The sequence below is a fragment of the Ornithorhynchus anatinus genome, chromosome 6 (genome assembly GCF_004115215.2).
Source record: "Ornithorhynchus anatinus isolate Pmale09 chromosome 6, mOrnAna1.pri.v4, whole genome shotgun sequence".
In the NCBI taxonomy this organism is placed as follows: Eukaryota; Metazoa; Chordata; class Mammalia; order Monotremata; family Ornithorhynchidae; genus Ornithorhynchus; species Ornithorhynchus anatinus.
The window spans coordinates 33,014,137-33,019,798 of NC_041733.1; the positions used below are offsets into that span (position 1 = coordinate 33,014,137).

The 5,662-nt window shown below is 42.2% G+C and overlaps 1 non-coding gene across 1 annotated transcript; it reads right to left on the reverse strand.

Moving 5' to 3' along the window:
- Window positions 1–1,474: 1,474 nt before the first annotated feature.
- LOC114813066 lies at window positions 1,475–1,613 on the reverse strand. The gene has a single exon (XR_003760678.1). It is a non-coding gene; the product is annotated as a small nucleolar RNA SNORA7 (small nucleolar RNA).
- Window positions 1,614–5,662: the final 4,049 nt, after the last annotated feature.

Genomic DNA, 5,662 nt, shown 5'->3' on the forward strand with positions numbered 1-5,662 from the left:
GTGCTTTTCTTTATGATCACCGTTTTTGTGAAATGTCATTTTGGTTCAGAGATCTGTTTGGTGATCATGCCATTTTCATTATTTTGTCCAATCTCTTTCTAATCAGTCATTAAAATGGTTTCAGAAATCAATGGATAATCAAGATTCAAGCAAGTGAGCTCTCTGTTTCAGAAATTAATTTCTTTCCTGGACAGACCTCTCTGAAATTTCTTTACTAGGATTGAATGGGGAATGTCTAAGATTGGAGTTTTTGAAAAGCATTACTTATGTTTATTTAGGGACTTTTTAAATGTTTAGTGTATTTTAGCCCATGATGGTCATATCTGTATGTGTATTTTTTTAAAAAACCACTCTTTAGTCTATTTTGTAAAATCCAAGGTAACTCTTTAGGATGACCCTCTAGATATAAAGCAAATTATCATGGCAATTTAATGAAGTTTCTCAGGTGACAAGGTGTTTTACCTAAGCGGCATAGTATGCTTATTTTTAAATTAAATTTGAAGGAAAATTCAGATGGGAAGAGTGTATCACACCCCTTTCAAAGCTGGCACTTCTTACTAGACCAGTGATTTCATCCTAAGTCAATTAAAGGGACAGTGTGTCTCTCTCTGCTCATTAAGGTTACGTCATGGACTTTTGGATGTCCTCAGGAGGGGTTAGGGCTTTAGAGGTTCAGTTTGGGGAGATTCTTGAAGTCGCTAAGCCCCCACAGTCTTTGATGGGTTATCACCAAAGTCACTGGGTTGGGGGGAATGCTATTTCTTTAAAAATGTGATTTATTAAGCTGTTATTATGTGCCAGGTGCTGAACTAAGCACTTGGGATAGATACAAGCTAATCGGTGAATAAGCGATTTGCCCAAGGTCACAAGAAGTGGCAGGGCAGGGACTAGAAATCAGGTCCTCTGACCCCCAGGTCACCACCTTTTCCATTATGCCAAACGTCTTTGCCAAGGGAGCCAAAAATCTTCTGAGCTATTTAGTATTGGGAGCATCAGCCACAGTAAGGTCCTATTTCATATGCGTGTACTGTCATTTGAAGGTTACCTAGTTCCGTGAGGATGTTAATGATGATGACAAGCTTAGACATATTGAAATGGTTGATGGATGAAATTTGGCCCAGGCAAATGAATTCTGATCAAAGCATGAATGGCTGGTAGTAAAAAGAAGATAGGCTGTGTAGTAAGTAAAAATGTTGGATCATCTGGATCTGAAAAACTCAAAAATAATAGCCCAGTATTGAAATGACTTGCTTGTCTTGCCTTATGCCGTCATTTCCGACCCATGGTGACACCACGGACACATCTCTCCCAGAACGCCCCGCTCTCCAGCTGCAATTGTTCTGGTAGTGGAGCCATAGAGTTTTCTTGGTAAAATCCAGACGTGGTTTACCATTGCTTCCTTCTACACAGTAAACCTGAGTCTCCACCCTTGACTCTCTCCCATGCCGCTGCTGCCCAGTACGGGTGAGTTTTGTCTTGTAGCAGATTGCCTTCCACTCGCTAGCCATTGGCCAGCGAGGAATGGAATGGGTATATGGCTCTGCTTGACTTTCCCTCCCGTAGTTGAGACTGGGACAGTACTGGAAACTCTCCAGGTGCAACCCTGAGAGGGGAATGACTTTCTACGGAGTGAAATGAAGAGCCATCATTCAATGATTTTGAATATTAGGGACTGACAGGGACTCTGGTGGAAAGGCAGTGGATATTAGGAGCCAGAAGGTCTGAATCCCAGAGCCCACTACCCCTGGGCAGCTTTACATCCTAAGACAACCTTGGTGAACCACTCTGTGCCTCAGTTTCTTCATCCGTTCAATGGGGATTAGACTCACTTCTCCCATCCTCACAAGGATCTTGGGAGGGTAAGATGAAACTCATCCTCACCTGCTTTAATCTGCCCTCGCCTCCATTCTGACCACAGTAGTCAATTGGTCAGTCACTTGTATTTACTGAGCACTTAAACTGTGTGCACAGCATTGTACTAAGCACTTGGGAGAGTACAACAATATAACAGACATATTCCCGGCCCACGACGAGCTTATCGTCTAGACGAGGTTCTCCGTGCCGACACTGAGCTTGACTAGCGCCCTGAACCAGACCCGGAGCGTTAGAAGGAGGGAGAACACAGGAGACCAGGTTCCTCAACTTTTGCTCCCTCTCACTTCTAAGAAACGGTCATTAGTAGTAACTGTATTTATCGAACATCCATTGAGTGCAGTGCATAGCGCGAGAGAAGCAAGAGATGGGTCAAGGGATATATTCCCTGCCTACAAGGAAGATGACTAATATGATGAAGAAGGGAGACACACAGACTTAAAAAAATATTGACAAATAGAGAGATCAGAATGTATAATGGATATAATGAGGTATACAACTGAATATACATCAGATAAGTGTTGTGGATACCTAAAAGGTGTTGGAGGTGGCTTTAGGGTTCTTCAGAGTTCGTCAGGGAAGGCAAGATTTTTGGAAGTTTGAACACAGGGAAGACCGTGGTGGGTTGGGTTGGAGGACAGAAAGCCTGGAGACAGGGAGACCATAGGTCGGTGGGGGTCAGGGGGCAACTCAGTAGTTTAGCCACCATATCACAATATGACTGTCCCCCGGCCACCACCCACCCTTTGCCCCCCACCACAGAAGTACAAAGGAAAAGAGGTATTCGTGGAAATGCATGGAGACATATAAATACAGTCACTATTCATGGGGAATCAAACAGTGGGACACACACACAATAACACTGACAAAATAGTAGATAGAAAGAGATAAAGGATCTGCTTGTATACACCCCAGCACTTAGTACAGTAATTGGTACATAGTTAAGCGCTTAACCAATGCCATAATTATTATTAGTTATTATTATTGCTTGGAAACGGGATGTCACGCAAGACAAGACCCGCACAGAAAGTGGTAGGAAACCAAGTGAAAGACAGGGAATACAAGGGAGCAGTTGTGACTTTAGAGGAAAGATCTGAAGGGAGGTGAGGGGGGAGAGGGGAAAGAAGGCCTTTTGTGGTCTCAAAGAGTTCACAATATCCTACTTTCAATCCCACGAATGCCTTATATTTATATAGAAAATGAAACTTCTGACAAATTATTACATTCATCTTCTTGATATGCCCATAAGCAATAACCAAGGTTTTTTGGGTGAGTGCAAGTGAATTTCAACCAAAGAAAAGCTAATTACCAATCCCCCTTTATTGGACTGAAAGTCAGGCCGGCAACACAGCTTCAACTGATTGATTCCCTGATTACCACAGGGCCATTATAAAGCAGGAGGTATCTGTTCAGCCGCCTTGACAAAATATCACAGTTTGCTTACAGTGAACAAGACATAAACATCATGTTCCATTCAAGGCTCCCCGGAGTTGTTTTAACCAAATGAAATGTATTTCAAAAATATTTAATATTGGCTTTGTTTTGCTTGTAAGAAACTGACAAACCTTTCTACAGGTAAATAATAATCCAGCTGCTTGGCCAAGCAAATCAGAAGTCCGGGCAAAAGGACAGTCAGTTCTGGTCCACAGATAGTACTTGAGAGGAATTTCAAGCTACAAGAAAAAGAGTAAATAACCAGAAGAAAGCAACCCAGCAATCCAGCACAGTAAATACTTTCTCCGTATCACACTACTAGTCTCTGAGTCAGGCTTTATTCATTGTTGAGGATTATAGCTATTGAATACTTTTTTTTTTCCTCATTTCCCTGAAAGGGTCTGGCTTCAGAGTGGGGGATATCTCCTTACTGACCCAGCGTCTAGCATGGTGATGCTTGAGCTCTGGATAAGGGTGTGCTATTCATTGCACTGCTTTCAAACACGTTCATGTATCTCTATCTTAAAAAAAAAGAAACCTTCCTCTGATCCCACAACTCCCACCAGTTATCGTCCCATCTCCCTCCTACGGTTCCTCGACAGAATCAATCGGTCTTATTTATTGAGCACTTACTGTGACAAAAGTTTGGTATTCACTGATTCATTCAACTGTATTGAGTAATTATTCTGTGCAAAGCATTATACTAAGCATTTGGAAGAGCACAATAATATAACAAACACATACCCCATCAACCATGAGCTCGTAATCCAGAGGGGACTAAGTACTTAGCTCCTTGAGCAAGTTGTCCACACTCACTACATCCATATTCAGCGTAAACAAATTCTATAGGTTCTACCTTCACAACAGTTCTAAAGTACCCTCTTCTCTCCATCCAAATAATAATAATGTTGGTATTTGTTAAGCGCTTACTATGTGCTGAGCACTGTTCTAAGCGCTGGGGTAGACCCGGGGGAATCAGGTTGTCCCACGTGGGGCTCACAGTCTTAATCCCCATTTTACAGATGAGGTAACTGAGGCACAGAGAAGTGAAGTGACTTGCCCACGGTCACACAGCTGACAAGTGGCAGGGCCGGGATTAGAACCCGTGCCCTCTGACTCCCAAGCCCGGGCTCTTTCCACTGAGCCACGCTGCTTCTCCTAAAATCACATCTCCTCCAAGGGGTCTTCCCTGACTATGCCCTCATTTCTTCTGCCCGCCCTCCCCGCTGTGTTGGAGCTATAACCTTTAAGCACTTGATATTCACCCCACCCTCACTTTGACAGTACATATATCTAATATCCTTACACGATGCCATTTCCCCCTTCTGTAATTCATTTTTAACATCTGTCTCCTTCTCTATACTACTTGTGGGCAGGGATAGTGTTTAGCAACTCTATTTTATTTTACTTCTCCAAGCATTCAGTTCAATGCTCAGTACGTAGTAAGCGTTCAGCAGCGTGGCCTCGTGGAAAGAGCACAGACCTGGGAATCAGAGGAACTGGGTTCTAATCCTAGCTCTGTCAGTTGGTTGCTGTGTGATCTTGGGCAAGTCATTTAACTTCTCCTTGCTTCAATTTCCTCATCTGTAAAATGGGGATTTAAAACCTGGTCTCACACCTACTTAGATTGTTAGCCCCAGGTGGGACAGCGACTGTGCCCAACCTGATTAACTTGAATCTATATTAGTGGTTAGAAGATTGCTTAACGCATAATAAGTGCCTAATAGATATCATAAGTAAAATACACTACATAAATATTGATTGGTAAAGGAAAGCTTTGAAAAAACGAGTTAGATGAATTCAATTTTTGAATGTTATTGGTATGGACATAATTCATTTTATCACTGCATGACAATACAGTGCAACTCTTAGGAGTGCTACTAATTTTTTTTTTCCAGAAATTCACCTCTCTGTAAACAAATGAACAGTTGTGTCCACTTGGCTTAGCCCTAGGATAAAGTGTATTTTAGTACAGCCTTAACCTTGTCATCTTGAGGAAACCAAAGTAAGCAATAACCTAGGCAGGAAAAAACTCACCAACGTCAACCCGGTGAATTAAATGGACCTTGACTCTATATTACTGGGAATGATTTGGAGAAAGTCACTCTTTAGAAATGGAGCTCTATAATCACCAGCTAGCAGGAAAAGAAACCCTTGTAAATTGGTTACTTGAGAATATTAGAGGAACTGAGCGAGATCACGTTAGCAGCCTAGAGAAAGCAATATATTTTGTCCGTGTTAGACTGACATCGGGAGAGAAAAAAGACAGACGCTTTCTAATCCTAGCTCTCACTTCCTTTACGGTATCAGTTTTCCCATCTGTAAAATGAGAATTTGAATGTCTCAGGTCAGTGCT